At 44.6% G+C, this 18,630-nt stretch overlaps 1 long non-coding RNA gene across 1 annotated transcript in view; it reads right to left on the bottom strand.

Annotated features, from left to right (window-relative positions):
- Positions 1 to 7,876: 7,876 nt before the first annotated feature.
- LOC116764596 overlaps positions 7,877 to 18,630 on the bottom strand; it is a 52,819-nt gene continuing 42,065 nt past the window's right edge. The window contains exon 3 of the long non-coding RNA XR_004352941.1: positions 7,877 to 8,036. This is a non-coding gene — a long non-coding RNA (uncharacterized LOC116764596). The remainder of the gene's footprint in view (positions 8,037 to 18,630) is intronic.

Here is an 18,630-nt window from a genome sequence, read left to right on the forward strand (position 1 = left end):
TCCTATCTTTCTACCACTCTTACCAGTTAAAGTATCATGTCCATATTCTCGCCTTTCAGTATGAGACAGCAAAGCCTCAATGATTCACTTCTGTGTTGGGTAACCAACACATTTCCAGATCAAAAACAGATTTAGTGAGGTGATGTAAAGTAGTCACTCAACAAACATAAAAAGCAGCCCTGGGGGGTTTATGCAAAGTCCAAACAGAAACAGGAACTTGGCTTACTTGTTAGATCTGAGCTGTGGTTGGCAGAGCTCAAAATACATAGCCCTTTCTTATCTCACTCCGATTTCTCACCATGACTGCTCCTCTCACGCCCTAATATTTTCAGATGAGTCTAAGAGGGAAATTCAATTCTCTCCTCAAAGGTAGGAAAAGTGAGTTCTTTTCTCTTGGGAATCAAGAGCACCCCAACCATGCCGCCAACGCTTTGGGTCACTCAGTGTTGCGGGGGCCCAACTGCAGCTCTCTGAAAAACATGGAGTGTGGTGGATCGTCTGCAAAGATGGTGCCAAAAGTCCCTCCCAGTCCTGGGAGCTCACGTCTTCCCTCTACTTCCTCTCCTCTAAATGCCGGGCTGCCCTGTGACTTACTTTGACCAATGGAATGTGGTGGAAACCAGTTCTGGGCCAGGCCCTAGGAGGCCAGGTAGCTTCTGCTTTCTACCTCTCGGAAGCCAATTTCCGACTGAAGACACTCAGGTTGACAACTGAATGATGAGTGGCTGCATGGAGAGAAAATGGCCACACAGAGGAGAACCAGAAAGAGATGACTCTGCCAGCTTCCGCATCATGACACCATCGCCGAGTCAGAAGCAAAGAAATGGTGGTGGTTGTTTAGCCAGTCCATTTTGGGGAGATTTGTCATGTGACAATAGAAAAACGAAACAGAGAGGCTGTAGTGGGTGATTGCTGAGACCACTTCTTGTCCTAAAATTCTTTTTTTTTTTAATTTATTTTTTAAATTTATTTATTTTTCGCTCTGTTGGTTCTTCGTTGCTGTGCATGGGCTTTCTCTAGTTGCGGCGAGCAGGGACTACTCTTTGTTGTGGCGCGCAGGCTTCTCATTGCGGTGGCTTCTCTTGTTGTGGAGCACAGGCTCTAGGCACACGGGCTTCAGTAGCTGTGGCATGTGGGCTCAGTAGTTGTGGCATGTGGGCTCTAGAGTACAGGCTCTGTAGTTGTGGTGCACTGGCTTAGTTGCTCCGCAGCATGTGGGATCTTCCTGGACCAGGGCTCAAACCCGTGTCCCCTGCATTGGCAGGTGGATTCTTAATCACGGCGCCACCAAGGAAGCCCTTGCCCTAAAATTCGTGGCTTCTCATTGTTTCTCAGCACAAAGTGCTCATCTGAAAGTGCAAAACTAAGATGTGATAAGTTGAGAGGACATTATTTCCAGAGACACCCTCCTACCTCCCCCCAGATGGGTTCTGCCCTTATCCCACCAGGCATGACGGAGAGTTCAGTGGCTGAGCCGGCTTCCACCAAGCTTCGGCCCCTGGCATCCTCCCAGGAAGAGAGGGTCAGGAGGTGGGTATCCTAAACTTCAATGCCCAGAGCCCCAGACAGGGAAAGGAAGGAAGAAAGTAAAATGGTTACAGAAAAATTGGGTGGATAACTGAAAGCGGATTACGCTGTAATAACAATGAGGATTGGATTTCATAAAATCTTCGGTTCATAAGTTCATGGCCGGAAACAAGGTCCCCCCGAAGCAGCAAGTTCAGCAGTCTTGAAAAGCCAGCGCAACTTTCACATCTCTGCTTTCTCCGCCCTGTGAATAAGACCTGATGTGTGACTGCAGCTCAGCCGGACAACAGTCAAGAACACAAAACTTGGCCCAGCGATGTGGGAAAGCAGTGCCCACCTGGTGTGACTTAGAGACACCATCCAAAGAAAGGAGGCACAGGGTGCACCCCATCCCGGGCGCCAGTGATGGAGGAGAGATGGGGGGAGACCAGCCACATCCCGGGGAAAAATAAAAACAAAATGAGCCTCGACAAAAAGAGGTCAGAAGGGCGTTCCAGAAAACACCCCCCAGCACACGTTTACAGTTTAGCGATTTCAGCGTTTAATGATGTCAGAGGTTGTTTCACAGGTTACCTGGCAGAGGTGGAAAGCCCGTGATTTGGGTAATAACAACCACATTGCCCAGGCTCTCCTTGCAGAGGAGCAGACCCTGGCTGCCAAGGAGTCCCTGGAGAGCAGCCAGCCTCTGCTCTGCCAGGCAAATGAGCCCACCGCAATCTTTCAAATCTGGACACCAGCTCGTGATCCAAATATGCAATGTAGGCACTGGGTCTTGATTCGGGATAAAGTCCTAGAGCAGCGGAAAGGCATGGAACTGGGACCCCACCAGGAGACGCGGGCACCAGCCAGATTTTTTCTGCTACATGACCTGGGACAAATCCTCTCTGCTCCATTGGTCTTCATCCCTTCCTCTGTAAGATGAGAGCGTCGGGCAGGATGACGGCTTAAGGAACCTTTCTAACACCATAATTCTGTTTCTTTAAAATCATTTGATATATTTCTTTCTTTTTAAAAACTAACATGAGGTTGCCTGCAGTAAATTTCTATGCTCCCCTCCTGGGGGAGATTTCATACTGTTCCCCTTGTTGTGAACATTATAACAGCAAAGAGTACAAAATACCTGTCCTTAAAGGCAGAACTGTGATGGTCGAAACAGAGGGACCAGGAATTCACGTAGGGCCTCACTAATGACTGAATGCGTTAGTAGTTACTTTGTATTAAGGTTTTTTGGTCAGACACTGTGGTCAATGCACTTTCTTTTCGGGACCTGGGAGGTGTTTTTTATTGAGATGTTCCTTGTGGCATAGAATATGAATAATTCAATGTTGTAAGTGTCCCAAGGACACTTGAAAAGAAGGAAGCTTATCCGTAAGGACATATAGTGGATCACTAATGTAAAAATTCAAGCTTGTTTACCCCAGAACTCTAGGTCCTTATTCATGTTTTTCCTGTTTCATTCTTATCATCGCCTACTTAAACTATTATACATTATATAGTATTAGAATTCAACTATGTTAAAATTTAGCACGACGGTACTGTTGATGATTTTTCCTCAGACTCCTAAGTTTTAGCACTACCTGTGGAGACGCTGCATTATTCATAACATACAAATTTATCCCATATTTTCATTATTAATCTGTTCTTTGATCAATATAGAACGACCCTTTGAGCCCTCTTATTGCATTAATTTCTGCTTTATCTGATATCGGTGTCAGCCACCTGATTTCTTCTGTGTTTTCCTTCCCCCAATACACTATTGCTCATCATTTTATTTGTAATCCTTTGGTGTTATTTTGCCTCGACTGGTCTCTTATTACCATTCAATTTAATTTAAACCAATTTGAGTGCTTTTTTTTCCTTGCAATATCAATCTTATATTTGATCTTGCTTCTGTCATGTAACTTATTTTGTACTTTTTCTGTTTTCTTGCCATTTCTTTCAACCGGGGAGTTTCTTCTGTTGGTCGTTTATTTTTATCTTGCTGCGTCTTTACTGTTTCCTCTTTTAGAAATTCTCACTGTGTGTTGTCTGGTCTCCAAGATCTATTTCCCACACCTCTTCATCAATCTCTTGTCATTTTCCTTTTAGTTTTTCATTAGAGTTCAGGAAGATTTTTTCACGCTCTTGTCTCCTCATTTCTTCTACAATATCCAGCCATTCACTGTTCCAAACATGATTTTAAATTTTTTAATAAAATACTTCTTCCAGATGAGGTATGGACTCACCTTAATTTTCTCCTTGTCAATGACGTGGTCCACAGGCCCTGCTCCCTACGGAGTTTATGAATATGCATCAAATACTTTCTCAGATGCTCTTGTGTTCTGACAATAAAGTGATTCCAGAGAAGTGGTTCTGAATTGTCAGGGTCTTTGGCAGCCAAGCCGCTTCCCGACATGGAGGACGCTCTCGGGGGCCTGCAGTGCTGCCCTGTCCGGTTGCCTCACAGAACCTCCCCTCTTCCTGCAGCGAGCGCTCAGTCTCCTACATAAGTACTCGCAGAGGTCTTCTAGGGTCTCCTCCTACTCACTCCTTAGTCAAGACTTCTTGGTTGAAAGTGGAAAGTGGCCAGAAATCCACCTCAAACCAGATTAAGGAGAGTCATGGGGGATGCAGCAGAATGACCAGGTTAGAACGGAGACTTCTGTGGTCACTAAGCTCCAGAACCAGGGCTCCCTTGGGACCACAGTCTAGTCCTTTATTCATAGGGTGGCACACAGTTAGGAGTCAGACTGCCTGGGTTCAAATTACTTCTCCACCACTCGTTAGCTCTGTGACCTTTGCTTACCTTGGTTTCTCTACCTATAGAACAGTTGGAATACAGTACCTCATAAAACTGTTGTATGGATTTAATGAGGCAACGTAAGCCTATTACAGCATCTAGCACAGAATAAGCATGATAATGTCACCTCACATTGGCTCACATTCAGGTAGGATTGAAGGTGGCATTTGGGAGAACCCCGTATGCACCCTCGTGGTGGAAACTTTAACAAAAGAAGCTCCATGCACGTTAAAGACACCAAAACAGGCAAAACAACTCAACCCGACAATGGAATGACGATCGGGAGAACTAGGATCCCGAGCAGGTGGTGTCAGGAAGCAGAAAGAGTCACACCCTAGTGACAGTTGGGAGCTTCATCTCAGCACAGACACGGACACAGGATCCCTTGGCTGGGACCCAGGTGGGTGTTACCACTTCTACCAGACACTAAGCTCTGGGCCTCCTTCTGTCGCTGATGGGAACAGCGCTGCTGTGCCCCCTCCACCTGGATTAGCTCTCATTTACATCTTGTCTTAATCAAGGCTCTTTGGTTGAAAGTAACAATAATCCAAATCACACTCTATGAAGGGGATAGTAAAGAGCGGAAAGGATGGGAATAGACTGCGGGCTTCATAAGCAATTAGACCTCGGGACTCAGTATCCTGAGGACCTCCGCAGCATCTCTCTCTCTGCCCCTCTTGAGTGTGCCTTTCTCCTCTTAGACAAGCTCCCCCAGGTGGCAGAGGCATTGTTGTGGCAACATCCTCTACTCTGTAACCTAAGAGTGGCAGCTCCCATTAAAAAATAATAAACAGACTTTTTTTTTTTACTTTTTGGCCATGCCACGCGGCAGGTGGGATCTTAGTTCCCCGACCAGGGATCAAATCCGTGCCCCCTGCAGTGGAAGGGTGGAGTCTTACCCACTGGACCGCCCGGGAAGGACCTACTATGTAACACAGCCAACTCTGCTCAATATTATGTAGCAACCTAAATGGGAAAAGAATTCGAGAAAGAATAGATACATGTATATGCATAACTGAATCACTTTGCTGTACACCTGAAACTAACACATCGTTAATCAACTATTCTCCAATATAAAATAAAAAGTTAAAAGAAAATAAAAATGGTAACAATAAACAGAGGGGCCTTCTGTGCTGGCCCTTCCCGCGTCCTGCGGGCCCATGCTTGGAGACCAGGCCTCCAAATATGGGTGCCTCAAGTGCTCCCAACCTGGCTGACTGGTGCTGCTACTAAGCTGGGACAGTCGTCTTCCCACCCACTCTCTCTGTCTGCTCCCTCTAGGGCTTGTCACCATTCTCCCAGGGTGCTTGGACAGAGCCCCGGGGCCAGCCTGCAGTGACAGCAGGGTCCTGGTCTCCCCAGTCCCTTCTGATCTGAACCCTGATGCCTGGCTCATCTGCCTCCTGCATTTATTATAAAAATAATAATAACAAACAGAGGAAATAAGAGGTACTACCTACCAGTTATAAAATAAATATCAGGAATGTAATATACAGCACAGGGAATATAGTCAATATTTCATAATAACTTTATATGGTATATAATCTATAAAAATATCAAATCGCTATGTTGTATACCTAAAACTAATATTGTTAGTCAACTATATGTCAATAAATTTAAAAAATAATAAAGATGATAATAATAATAAACAAATGAGCTGACTGACCTTGAACCAACCACAATAGCCAAGGCAATGGGGAGCTGTGTTTGTCATCCCCCCTTCAGAACCACAGGTTTGGTGTAAGGAAGAAGCAGTTCCCACAAAGAAGGGGGTGCTCTTTTAAGAAGATAAACAGTAAACAGCAATACCTCCCTCATACTCCAATTCAGCAGGTGAGTCAACAGCACTAACGTTCAAAATATTTAACAAGTAATACAGCTTGGCCAATCACAGTGGCCACTGACACCAGATTCTGGAGACCTCTCTATACTGTATCACGTATTATCCTGTTATTTGCTGGACTGCAGGGAGACTAAAGGGTTTCCAGAGGAGGGAACCATCTAGATGACAAGGACAGCATGAGAGCACTCGAGAGGCTCCGGGAAGTGGCTGTCTACAAATAAATATGAAAGTATTTCAACATTTCACCATCAGTGGTCATTTCACCATATACTGGCCACATTTGGTTCCACAGACATCGCCTCTAACCAAATTCCCCCAAGTGTCTAGCATGTGGATGGCACCAGTCACTGTTCACTCATGTCGATAAAGATTTCTTTTCCCTTTTTGGCACATTCTGTTGATTGTTCCAAGGTGAATCTGAGAGGGAATAAACATTGGCTTCTCATGTTAACAGCTTGCCTGGAAATCTCTGGAATTTTTTTTTTTGCGGTACGCGGGCCTCTCACTCTTGTGGCCTCTCCCGTTGCGGAGCACAGGCTCCGGACGCGCAGGCTCAGCGGCCATGGCTCACGGGCCCAGCCGCTCCACGGCACGTGGGATCTTCCCGGACCGGGGCACGAACCCGTGTCCCCTGCATCGGTAGGCGGACTCTCAACCACTGCGCCACCAGGGAAGCCCTGGAATTTTTAAGATGAACTTTTTCATTAAAAACCAAACTTCATGGATGCCTAGAAACTCAGGAGACTGGTCTGGTCCCTGAAATCTGAACATGTATCTGCTCTCAGGACGCCCAGGGATACCGGGAAGAAATCTGAAGTCAGTATTTCAGGGCGAGTGTCCTTTGCATCATTGCCCATCCAGAGAAGTGAGTCCCAACCACCTGAGTTCACTGCTTCTAAAATCTAGGGAAAACACAGATATGGGTCTTTTAAGGTTTTGCTGTGTTTATTTTGTCATTATCATTTCATTATTTTGCTTGAGATTTACCAAAACTAAAAAGCAGAACTGAGTATTCCTCATAACCCACTAATTGTTCTACAGAAAAACCTTTCTGTTCCTTCTTAATCTCAACTGGACTCAGCCCAACTGGAATGAAGTAATGAACTTTATCAAGCTGATTAAACTTTCCTGCCACACACATCCATTCCCTCCTCATTCCCCAAATGACCACATACTTTACAGAAAAAAAGACCACAACTGATATCTCTAAGATATTTCAACTCATTTAAAAAAATATAATGTCTTTCCAGGGGCCATTATTTCTCTGTTTTTCTGTCTCTTTCAGAACTCTCAGAATTCTCTGAATTTTTTCCCATAAAGACACCTTCAGCATGAATGGGCTATTTTATTTTCACTGCGTTATAGGCTATAGAATCAGTTTTAAAAACAATAAAAAGTTTTATTTATTAGCAAAACATTGAAGTGCTTGGAGGTTATTTCAGGCATATATAAAATTCCTATTTAAAAATAGAGGAGGGCATGGAATAAAGTGGGAAAGAATACCAAATCTTCTGAGAAGCATTACCCAGTTTTTCCCTTGTCCGTGATGCACTGGCCATCCTCTGTTAATGATGTCCGCTGGGCCCTCGCCAAATCCATCTTTCCTGTAGCCATCAAAAGCCTGGGTTCAAGGTCTTTCCTTCAGAAACCTCAGATGAAAGGTCTGCTGCAGACCATGCGATTCCAGAGGGCATTTTCCAGGGTTTTGGAGGACAGACGCACACACCACAAGACCATCCTGCTTAGCCTACTGGGGTCAGCTTCCCACACAAGTATCCAGAGGAAGCTAGGTGTGACTCATGTAATTCACAGTATTAGGAGCTTTTTGCTGATCTGGTCACTATTCCTCTTCCAATCTTGTTTCATCTTACACCCTCCACGTTGGACCTGGAACACATCAAACGTCTATTTCACACACACCAACACACCACATGTTTCTCCTCGTTCTCTTTTGTCTTCTGAAATCCCCTCCTTCCACTTTACCTTTTGAAACATTAACACAGAATCCGTCCAGTAAATAATACAGAGCTGGGTAAACTATTACCATCCAGCTGATTAGCAGTTGCTCTCTTCGGCCTCATCACCACCACCACGACCCACCATAATGCTCACAATCATTATCCTCAAAGGTGCAGTTCAAATGCCCCACCTTCTGCGAAGACTTTCCTGATCTTCTAGCCAGAATTAAGTGCACCACCCACCCATACCCAGTGTGCTTCTTTGTCCCGTGGCATCAGTGACTTCACTTGCATTTTAGTCATTTTATTGTTGCCATTGCAATTGTTGTTATCGTTGTTATAAACAAGCTCCCCCACTTGTGTCTACTCTCCCTGAGAATAGGAAGCACATCTGACGTTTTAGAATGCCCACCCACATCCTGCTCATGCTTTATTCTTTCCCCTAATAGGCACCTGGTAAACATCAGTTGAATCGGATTGGTTGTCAATAAGACTTTCTCATTTTGTTGATGCTTGAATACTTGATCTGGGCTCTTGGTTTTGCTGTACTGCATCTCATATTCTGTGACTACTTTTGCAAAGTTAAACATGCTTATCCTTTCTTTTTATTTCAGAAATTTTCATTTCGTTTTATTTCAGGAATTTTCATTATTTCAGAAATTGATTCTGAGGTTGATACATTAATGTTCTCCATCCACAGCAGAATGTGGCCAGTCTGAAATGAACTGCTTGCTGTTCAAATGTGCTTTTCTTTTGGATCCACATAGAAATAAAAGGCTAGGTTGCTCTTGATACTGTCACCGGATATCCTCTGACCCCTAAATTAATTTAAGTTTACTGTAGGAAGCAGTGGAAGGTTTGTTTGGGCTTCAGGTCCCAAAGCCTGACCCCCTAACTCTCAGCCCCAAACCACACCGGAAATTTCTAACAGTGAATCAAGAGGCAAAAGTACGTTTATGACAGAGCCAAAGACAAGACAAGACTGGGAATGACCAATAGGATCATTTTTATTATAACTTAAAGATAATCTGTCAACACAGCAAAAACCTAGTTATTGGCTGCACACTGTAATGGTGTAATTCTTTACAAGAAAACTCAGTTGTCCCATCTCTACTCTCAGCTACTTCAGCAAGAGCTATACTCCCTGGAAATGGAGGTACAGAGAACACACTGACCTCCCTGGGCCAATTTCTAAACCATAGGATTCATCACCCAAGGTTCAGCTTAAATCATTTGCCTTTATCTATACTCTCTACCAATCCTCACGCTCAGATCTTACCTCTATACAGTTAACTCAAATTTGTAATTTAAATCCAGCTCCATGAAGCTCAAGATCATATACCAACTCAACATCTCCAACTGCACAATCCACAAGGACTCACAATCAATGTCCAAAACCACATCCAAAACTCAGTCTTCAAAGTAGTTCCCCCACACCAGACTGACCTTATTATGATTATTCCAAGCCTCCCAGGTTGGAAGTCTCAGAGGCCCTCTCGAGACTTTGTTTTTCTTCTTCACATCCAGTCAACTGTCATAGTTTATAATTCCTGAACCATACTTTTCATTCAAACTATGCAGCAGTTCCCTAACTATCTCTTCAAATTACTACTTGTATGGCTACTCTTAAAAGATAGCTCTGGTCGTGTCAGTGCCCTGCTCAAAAACTTTCCATGGCTCCCCATTACCCCCTCAGTTTAGCATCCAAGGCTGGCCAAATCACCCTAATCTCCCATTGCTTCTATGCTAATCACAGATGCCTTGTATTACACAGTTACACATATTCTCTATGAAGGCTTGGTCTATGTTTTCTTCATTTCTGCACCCCCCCCCCATAGGCTGACACTGAGCTATCAGGAAGCATTTGATTTGAATCTCATATGCTTATCTTGATTCCAGAGCCCTATGTCTGGACCCACTCAAATGAAACCCTCCTTTCTTCATATACCATATCGTACTCGATCCAGATTCCCCGAACAGGAATTTCTGATAATTTGGGCAGAAGCCAGCCTAGAGTTTATCTTTAAATTAGCTACCTGTAAAGTAAATTAATAGTATAAGTTAGCTAGCAGGACATATGTTTTATCTACTTAAAAATAAACGTTTTAAAGCAATGAGAAGGACTTTTTACACTCAATTAGTTTACTTTTTAATATATACTTTTCTTATACCTATCCAACCCTGAATGCACCCTTAAGTGAACCAAGATGCACTTCTTGTTAGACATTTTATAATCAGACTGATCCCACTCTATGGATTCGAATCACTGAGCTTTACTGTGTGTATAATGGTTATCTAACGACTCCTCTTTCTTTGACCTTCTACTTTTCAGTGATAAATGCAAAGTGAGTCTCCTCTGCTTGACATCGACATCGACTACGCTTTTCTACTTTAAGTCCATGTAAAACTATCACTGCACAACTGAGATATCCTCCTAGAGGCAAGAGCAGCAGCTGCAGGATCTTGGCCCCAGCGCTTAGACAGCCGGTATCATGTCCCCGTGCCTTGTGAGTTCCTGGTCTCTGGAAGAGAAGTGATTGATCATTGGTGCCGTTGGCTCTAGGCTCCCACACCGCCCAGCCATATGAACCCAGAAGCACTCGTTTGTCCAAGCCATGAGGACCGGTTAGCTGAGTTGCAAACAGTAAATTCTTACTCCCTGGTTATTGCCAGGTGGGCTCTGCAACCAGCCTGGGATCAGAGTTTAGCTTGTTACCTCAATCTGCCGTCCACATCCCCTCAGCTGACTGATGAGGTTCCTATTACCCCAACTGCCCCCAGCAAATAGTCCTCAATCTAGCACAACATGGGAGTAATTTGGAGAATTCCAGGCTACAATGCCTACAGACATCATTGAACTGGGGGTGAATGCTGTGGGCAGATGCTTGATGTGGCGTTAATTAAAAACAACCTGCGCTTTTACAAATGCAGCTGTTCCGCCCCCTTACACTCCTCTACATTTCCAGTTAACAACCATGAATAACAGTCTCTGTCCCTTTAACTTCATAGAAACCACCCATAATTCACTCTAAGGCACAGGATTCCAAAGGATTGGTTCTTAATTAATCTGTGCAGGGGAGACATTTTCCCACGCAAGTTACCAAGTGAGTGATAACCCAGTGTTGCAATATCCACTCAATTTGCCTTAATATTCACACAAGTAAGGAACTTGAGACCTAGGGAAACCAGCAACTCCTTGGAAGACTGCCATCTGCTATCGAGTTACTTCAGCCTCCAGGCTGCCCTTCAGGATATATCACATTAGGAAGTACTTCTTGGGAAGGGGGTGCTTCAGGACAAATTATTCAGTGAGTGAATCATGCCTACAACTGATATATAGGCAAGACCTTGATGTGTTCATTTAACCCTCTAAGCCTCTCTTTTCTCACCTGTTCAAGATGGATAATGATCTCTACTCACTGTACAAGACAGTTGTAAAATAAATGGACATCATTGGCAAATAACAACTCAATACGTGATACAAGGGAAACAAATGCAATGCCTTCTTTGCAAAAATGAGCACCACACTGATCATATCTCCCATCAGACCCAAACGCCCCTTTCTCCCTTCCTCAGACACAAGCACGCAACATAAAATGATAGGTGAAGACCACTGCCATAAAAAGAAGAAAAAAAAATTAAAAGTGATTGTTAGTCATGTACCCAATATGCTTGGCATCTTTTAAGAGAGGGATAAAGTGGGTCAACCCATGGATGGCAAGCATATCGCCCTAAATCATACCACTGAGAGGGAAATGATATTATATTTGAACAAACAATTCAACATTGCCTAGAAAAAAGAGATATAGAGATAGGAAGACACATACACCCACAATGGTAAATTGTTATTACTAAGAAAAAATTGGCTGTAGTAAAGACCCTTGGAAACTAAAACAATCAGAAAATGGAAACCTGAAGGCTGGGCATGAAAGAGCATGGCACAACTCAGTCTTTATGCTTTGGCATGGGAGTTATCAGAGGATATAGGATTATTGTAGGGATAGAGTTTTTGTTATTTTTAGTACCTTAATTACAGGGCCACCTCTCTGGCTCACAATCAGAAGCCTCTCTGTGTCCTGTCCAGAATCCTGACTGTCACTTTTGGTGGCTTGGGCATTAGTGGTTTCATGATTAAAATGATCCTTGACTGATCCAAAGGAGGGAAGGGAACACAGTCAAACAAGGTTATGTCTTGGGGAAGTATTTTGGGATCTATGGTGCACAGTTGTATCTGAACTCAGAAATGGTAAGAATTAGAAGAGTCCCGCAGAATTCACGGTGCAAATCCTTCATTCCTAACTGTTAGATAGAGGCATTAGAGTTCAGAAAGCCCCAGGTCAAAGTAAGTGAAGGAGAAAGCTGGTAGGAGTTCACTGAGTTAGGCTGGCCTCACATCTCATGTGAACAGAGGGAGTCCCAGCTATTTTCCCAAAGACTGACTGAGGCGTAGGAGGTGTAACATCACTGTTACCCCCTTGAGTGGTTACCCAGCAGTTCCACTGAAAATCACTAATAATTTCATTGAAAATAAGTAGTTCAAAAGGAAAATTGGTAGAAAATAATCCTTATCACTAGTTTTTCCCTTCTTGGAAGCTTTTGTACATCATATAGGCAATTTCCCCAAATTTCAACTTTTGAACACAGTATTATATATTTTACATGCAATATATTTGGTTTGAGGTGATAAGGTTGTCCTACTGTTTTCCTTTTGTTTTCTAAATTTTTTAAACATTTATTCCTACTCTTCTTGCTTAGCATTGTTCGCACACTTTTTTTAAATGTAGCTTCCCTCTCCAGATGAATCATCTGAAACAAATTTGTCAAAATGAATGTTTGCAATCATCACTTCACGTTCTTTAAACCTGTGTGAAATCAAGAGTAAAGTGCCAATTCTGTCATAAATATCTGGCAATTTTACTTACTCCCTCAGTAACTTTGCCTTTTTCCTAAATCCACTCCTATCAGTACTGCCGACTCTCTATCTTTAGCGATCTTACCACCCTTTCAATCGCACGTTGCCTTTATGCTTTAGAAACTCTGTGTAACCCCTCTACAACATTATATTGCAGTCATTTAATGATATACTGGTGTTTTGGGTTTTTTTGTTTTTTTTTTTTTCTGAAACTCAAGGCTATGGCGAAACGTATGAGAAGCATCAGTAAAGATTTAGGGACAATCTATGCCTGAGCTTTTCGATTTTGGCATTAAGGGCACAAATGCAGAGTAGTGAGATATGATGTAAGGTGTGGCCTGTGGCCTGTCCCTGAGTGAAGGACAGGCCAACAGCTGGGTACCCTAGAGATGGCATCGCTGCCAGCCTGGGCACAGATACCTACATCAGACATCTGTGGAAGAGTCAGGAGTTGAAATTTGAATATAAATCCTGATCTATATCAATCCTGGGATGGCAGAGGTAAATTCCATATATGTAAATTCCAGTATATGTTTAATGTAATAAAAATGTAAGCTTCTCTGTACAAAAACAAGCACACAGATGTTTATAGCATCTTTATGCATAATTGTCAAAACATGGAAGAAACCAAGATGTCTGCCAGTAAGTGAATGGATAAACTGTGGTACATACAGACAATGGAATATAATTTAGCGATAAAAAGAAATGAGCTATCAAGCCATGGAAGGACATGGAGGAAAGTTAAATGCGTTTACTACATGTGAAAAGCCAATATGAAAAGGCTATACACTGTTCGATTCTAACTATATGACATCCTGGAAAAGGCAAGTAACATGGATACAGTAAAAGGACGGGTAGTTGCCAGGGGTTAGGGGAAAGGAGAGGGGCTTCCCCGGAGGTCCAGTGGTTGAGACTCCGCACTTCCACTGCAGGGGGTGCAGGTTTGATCCCTGGTCAGGGAACTAAGAGGTCCTTGTATGCTGTGCAGGGCGGCAAAAAGAAAAAACAAACAGAAAAAAAACTAATGCTGAGGGGAAAGGAGAGATGAGTAGGCGAAGCACAGAGGATTTTTAGGGCAGTGAAACTACTCTGTATGATACTATAAGCGTGGATAGCTGTCATTACACATTTGTCCAAATCCACAGAATATACAATGCCAAGAGTGAACCCTAACGTAAAGTATAGACTTTGGGTGACAATGGTGTGTCAATGCGGCTTCATCGGTCATTAACAAAAGCACCACTGTGTTGTGGGACGTTGACTGGAGGAGGCTGTGCATGGGTGGAGTCACAGGTATGTGAGAAATCTCTGTACCTCCCGCTCAATTTTCCTGTGAACCTAAAACTTCTCTTAAAAAAAACCTAAAACCTAGTAAAAAGATCTTGAACATCTTTATTAATAGTAATAACAGCCAATGCTGAGTGTTTAATCAGTGCCAGACCTTACTCTAAGTCCTTTATATGTATCGATTCACTTAACCCTCAAAAGAGCCCTATAAGGTAAGCACTGGTGTGACCTGCACTTCACCGTTGAAGAGGTGAAGATGCAGAGCAGCTTAGTGACGGGCATAAAGCCACGTGGCTGGAGCTTCCACATGCAGGCAGTCAGGCTCCACACTTCAGTTCCTTCCACTGTCTCCAAGGCTCTACGCTGAACCCTCACATCTGAACTGCAGTCCTAATATGAAAGGGAAGGAGGGAATCACTCGAAGCCCGGATCGTGAAGAGTGTTTCCTCAGCAAAGATGAGCAGACCTCCCAGTTGTAGCTGCACTTTGACCTGCGCTGGGGCCCTGACCCCTCACCCCACATCAGCACGGCCACGGCAGGGGGCCTGTGCGAGTGCCATGCCCGTGGGGCTCTGCCCCGCTGCCCAGGCTGTGCTCGGGATGGGTGTGCGGGTCCTCACCCCTGCAGGAGGATCTGATTGAAGCCGTGCCGCGCAGGGGAAGCTCACGGGGATTTCACAGCCTCCTCTTCCGACTTGGGCAAAGGGCACCATTGTTTGTTTCTATGAGAACTGAGCTGGAGAAGCAGAAGGTGTTTCCAATGAAGGCCCACCTGTATCATGTTAAGGACACACGGGAACCATGGCTTTGAACTTCAGCACTAATGACTGTCTTTCATGCAATAATGGAAAAGCAGCCTGCGAGTGTATCTATAGGACTCACAGCGGGCTGAGGGTCGCTGCCCTGCCCCGCGGACACCGCAGACATACCCACCGCGCTGGCTCTGGGCTGAACTTGCCACGCCGAGGGTCCGTCACTGCAGCACGAAAGGCTGCCCTATTTCCAAAATCAAAAGCCCATGACTGCTTCCCACAAAGTAACCACGCACCATGCCGCCCAGCTTCCTTCTCTCCAGAACATGCCCAGGCTGGACGCTCTCGCCTGCCTGATGCCCTCCTCACCCTTCTCAGGAGGGTTAACAGGAAGGAAGTCCCCTGCTTTGCTTCCTCCCAGGGCAGCCTCAGAAATGTGGAGGTGATGTCTGAGGGATGCCCCGAGGAACAGCTGCCCAGGACCAGATGGAATTCACACCTCCTGGCCAGGAGCACAAGGATCTAAGAGAGAGAAGCTCCTCTGTGCTCTCCCCAGCACCTTCTCCCCACAGTGTGGCCCACTGATCTACTCTCCTGAATCACACAGTAGGCTCCAAAGTCTTCCTAAAACAAGCAAGCAAACACAACAAATTTACATCACTTTCGGGTTGGGGCCTTTCCCAAGTAATGGATAACCCAAGTAACTGATAACCCAGCCGACACTGCAGTGATATTCATTGATGGCTTCAACCTCGTATCTTCCTCTCCTACAGGCATCTCTGGTTTAAAAAGAAGACTGAGGCGAGCCACGTCTAACCCAACAGACAGCTTTGCTAATAGTGGGATTTCTGGCACTGTGACCCCAGACAGGTATGCGGTGTCAGGGCCATCCGTCCCTTCCGGGTCCCCTCAAACTGCAGTGAAGCCTAGCTCCCCTGAGATCACAGGCTGAGTCCTACGAGCTTAAGGGGCTCTGTACCAAATCAGGGCCATGAGAGATGCCTCATTCTCTGGGCCACCTCTGTGTAAGTTAGCAAGTCACAGTGGGCAGAACAAGCTTGAGTCCTCGGTCCTTCCAGGGGCAGCTTTGCTATCTCGAAGAATTAAAAGCTTAAACTTCAGGTGTGTCTGCACTAATGTAAAACCGGGTTACTAACAAAGATGTCTGCCTCCAAGTTCATTCTGAAGATTCTGAAGATCCAGTGAAGTATTGGACAATGTTTTGTGAACTACAAATACTGCACAAATGTAGAAGCTAGGATGTTAAAATACATTTAAAAGCTCACTGGAGATGTAGTTTCATGTGTAAATGTTCATTCACAATTTTATTTTTACTCCTCTGGTCAGCAGCACTGCATTTACATTAATGCCTCCGAGGCCTGAGTTTGGAGCCGGGTGTGAGCTGCTCCAAAGCCTGTCCTGCCTGCCCCCAGGCAGTTTCCAGGTCCCAGCCCACGGCCCTGGGTGATTCAGCGGACAGGTGCCGGGTGGCGGTCCTCCCACCAGCGCCCTCGACAAAACCTAGGATCCCACCTCCACCCCACCCCCAGTTCCTCAGGCCCGCCCAGACCGTCTACCAGATGTTCACTGAGCGCCTACCGCGTGCCAGACATGTTCCAGGTGCTGGGAAGCCAGCAGTGACAAGACAGACAAAAACCCTGTCCACAGAAAGTTTACACGTGGAAGGGGAAGACAGCTCATATATGAGTAAAATGTATAGTGTTTCAGATTGTGAGAAATGCTACAGAGAAAATTCGAGGATAAGGGGGATTGAGAGGGCAGAGTAGGGGGCACACCTTTTGAGAGGATGTCCTGGGACAGCCTCTCTGAGGAGGTGACATTTGAGTACAGACCAAATCTGGCTCACCACCTCTTAGCCGAATACATTTTGCAGAAGAGCATTTGCAATCATTTCCAAGACAGGGAACACTAATTTTGACGTTATCCCCCTAAAAGAATTCCATTCCTCTCAGTAGACCTATATTACCCAAAACCAAAACCAAAACCAAAATCACAGTACTCAGTTCTTCTGATTATATTTTGAATTGCATCAATAAACATTTTGTGGTAATTCATTTTCTATCTTGTTATAAAAACAAATAAAGTAAAATAAAAATAAATTAATGCCTCCGTGACCAGCCTTGTGTTCTGTGCACAGGTAAAGCATAAGAAATGTGAGACACTGTTGTGCTCTCTGTGCATTTATAGGCTGGTTGGAAGGCCAGGTCACACATGGTAAGTAACCACACAAGCTAAGGCATCATCCTTATTACCGGTGCCTCAGGTACAAATACAGACTTGTAAACAACTCACATGCAACAGCCGATGCGCATCCAACCAACCTCTTTCACCTTCACAGCTGTCCAAGATCCCTTGGGCAGGACCTCCTCCATTGCCCCGCCCACTGCAGGAGAGCCCCACTATTTCTGTCCCCACTCCCCCTGCCCCCGTGCCAGAGCTCCTTCCCACCCCGAGCTGGGGGCAGACATGTGGGTTTTGAATCATCCCAAAGTGGGATATAGAACCTGCTCTTCCAGACACGCAGTGAGCTCAGGGGTCTTCACAGGGTCTGCTCCCTCCAGGCTATTCTAGATGTCCCTCTCTGTTCTCCTCTAATAGCACTAACTCCCTGAGGTCAGGGTCTGTATCCAGTTCACGTTTCTATCTGCAATGCCCAGCACAGGACTTCGCATAGCATTACCCAAAAAACAAAAACAAAAACAAAAAAAAGAAAACAAAGAAAAACACGACTGTGGGAAAAACAAATGAAGAAATAAACCATATCATAGACTACCTGTGTTTGAGGAGGCTACCCTGGGAACTACTGTTAAACCAGAAGTAGAAAAAAAGGAGGGTTAAAAATGACACCAAAAAATGAAAATACGTATGTGTTTGTATATAAGTACGCAAGCATGCAGGAAAAAGGGAAAGAAAACACGCCAGGTTGTTAACACAGATTGGTGGGGGGCAAAGGGTGAGGGGCAGAGAAGAGAAAAGAAGAGAAAGCCAAAGAGAAAAAGGGAGAATGACAAGAAAAAACTCTATTACTTATAATAGAACCACGTATATGTATCTAAGTAAAACTAGAAAAGGGGAATGATAATTCTTTGAAATAATCCTAATAAGAAACCAGGTCTAACCCAAGTGAGGAGCTGAATGTTCCCAAACACACATGCAAAGAAATGAGGCCTGAGGCCAGGAACCCAAACGGCACCTTCATAGCAGCAATTCCTGGGCCTGGGTGCTCCCTAAACAATCCGGGGCCCCCAGACTGTGGGTTCTCCAGACTCCAGGCTTCCCACCAGCATGTCCAACTCCAGCCGAGGATGGGTCCAAATAAAATGGTTCACACAGCTCTGCCTGCATCATATGAGCTGAACTAACATCAACAATTACATCAGGAAAAATGTGTTTACCTTGGTTTCCCGCCACAGAAAACGGGTCCAAAATGATGTTGAACATACGCCTTTCATTCCCGCTTCTATTAGAAGGACAAATAATTTAACAGGTGGAACTCAGAATTCCATGATTCTTTTTCTTTTCTTTTTTTAAAATTTTACTGTGGCGTATGA

Source organism: Phocoena sinus, chromosome 13, assembly GCF_008692025.1.
Source record: "Phocoena sinus isolate mPhoSin1 chromosome 13, mPhoSin1.pri, whole genome shotgun sequence".
Lineage (NCBI taxonomy): Eukaryota > Metazoa > Chordata > Mammalia > Artiodactyla > Phocoenidae > Phocoena > Phocoena sinus.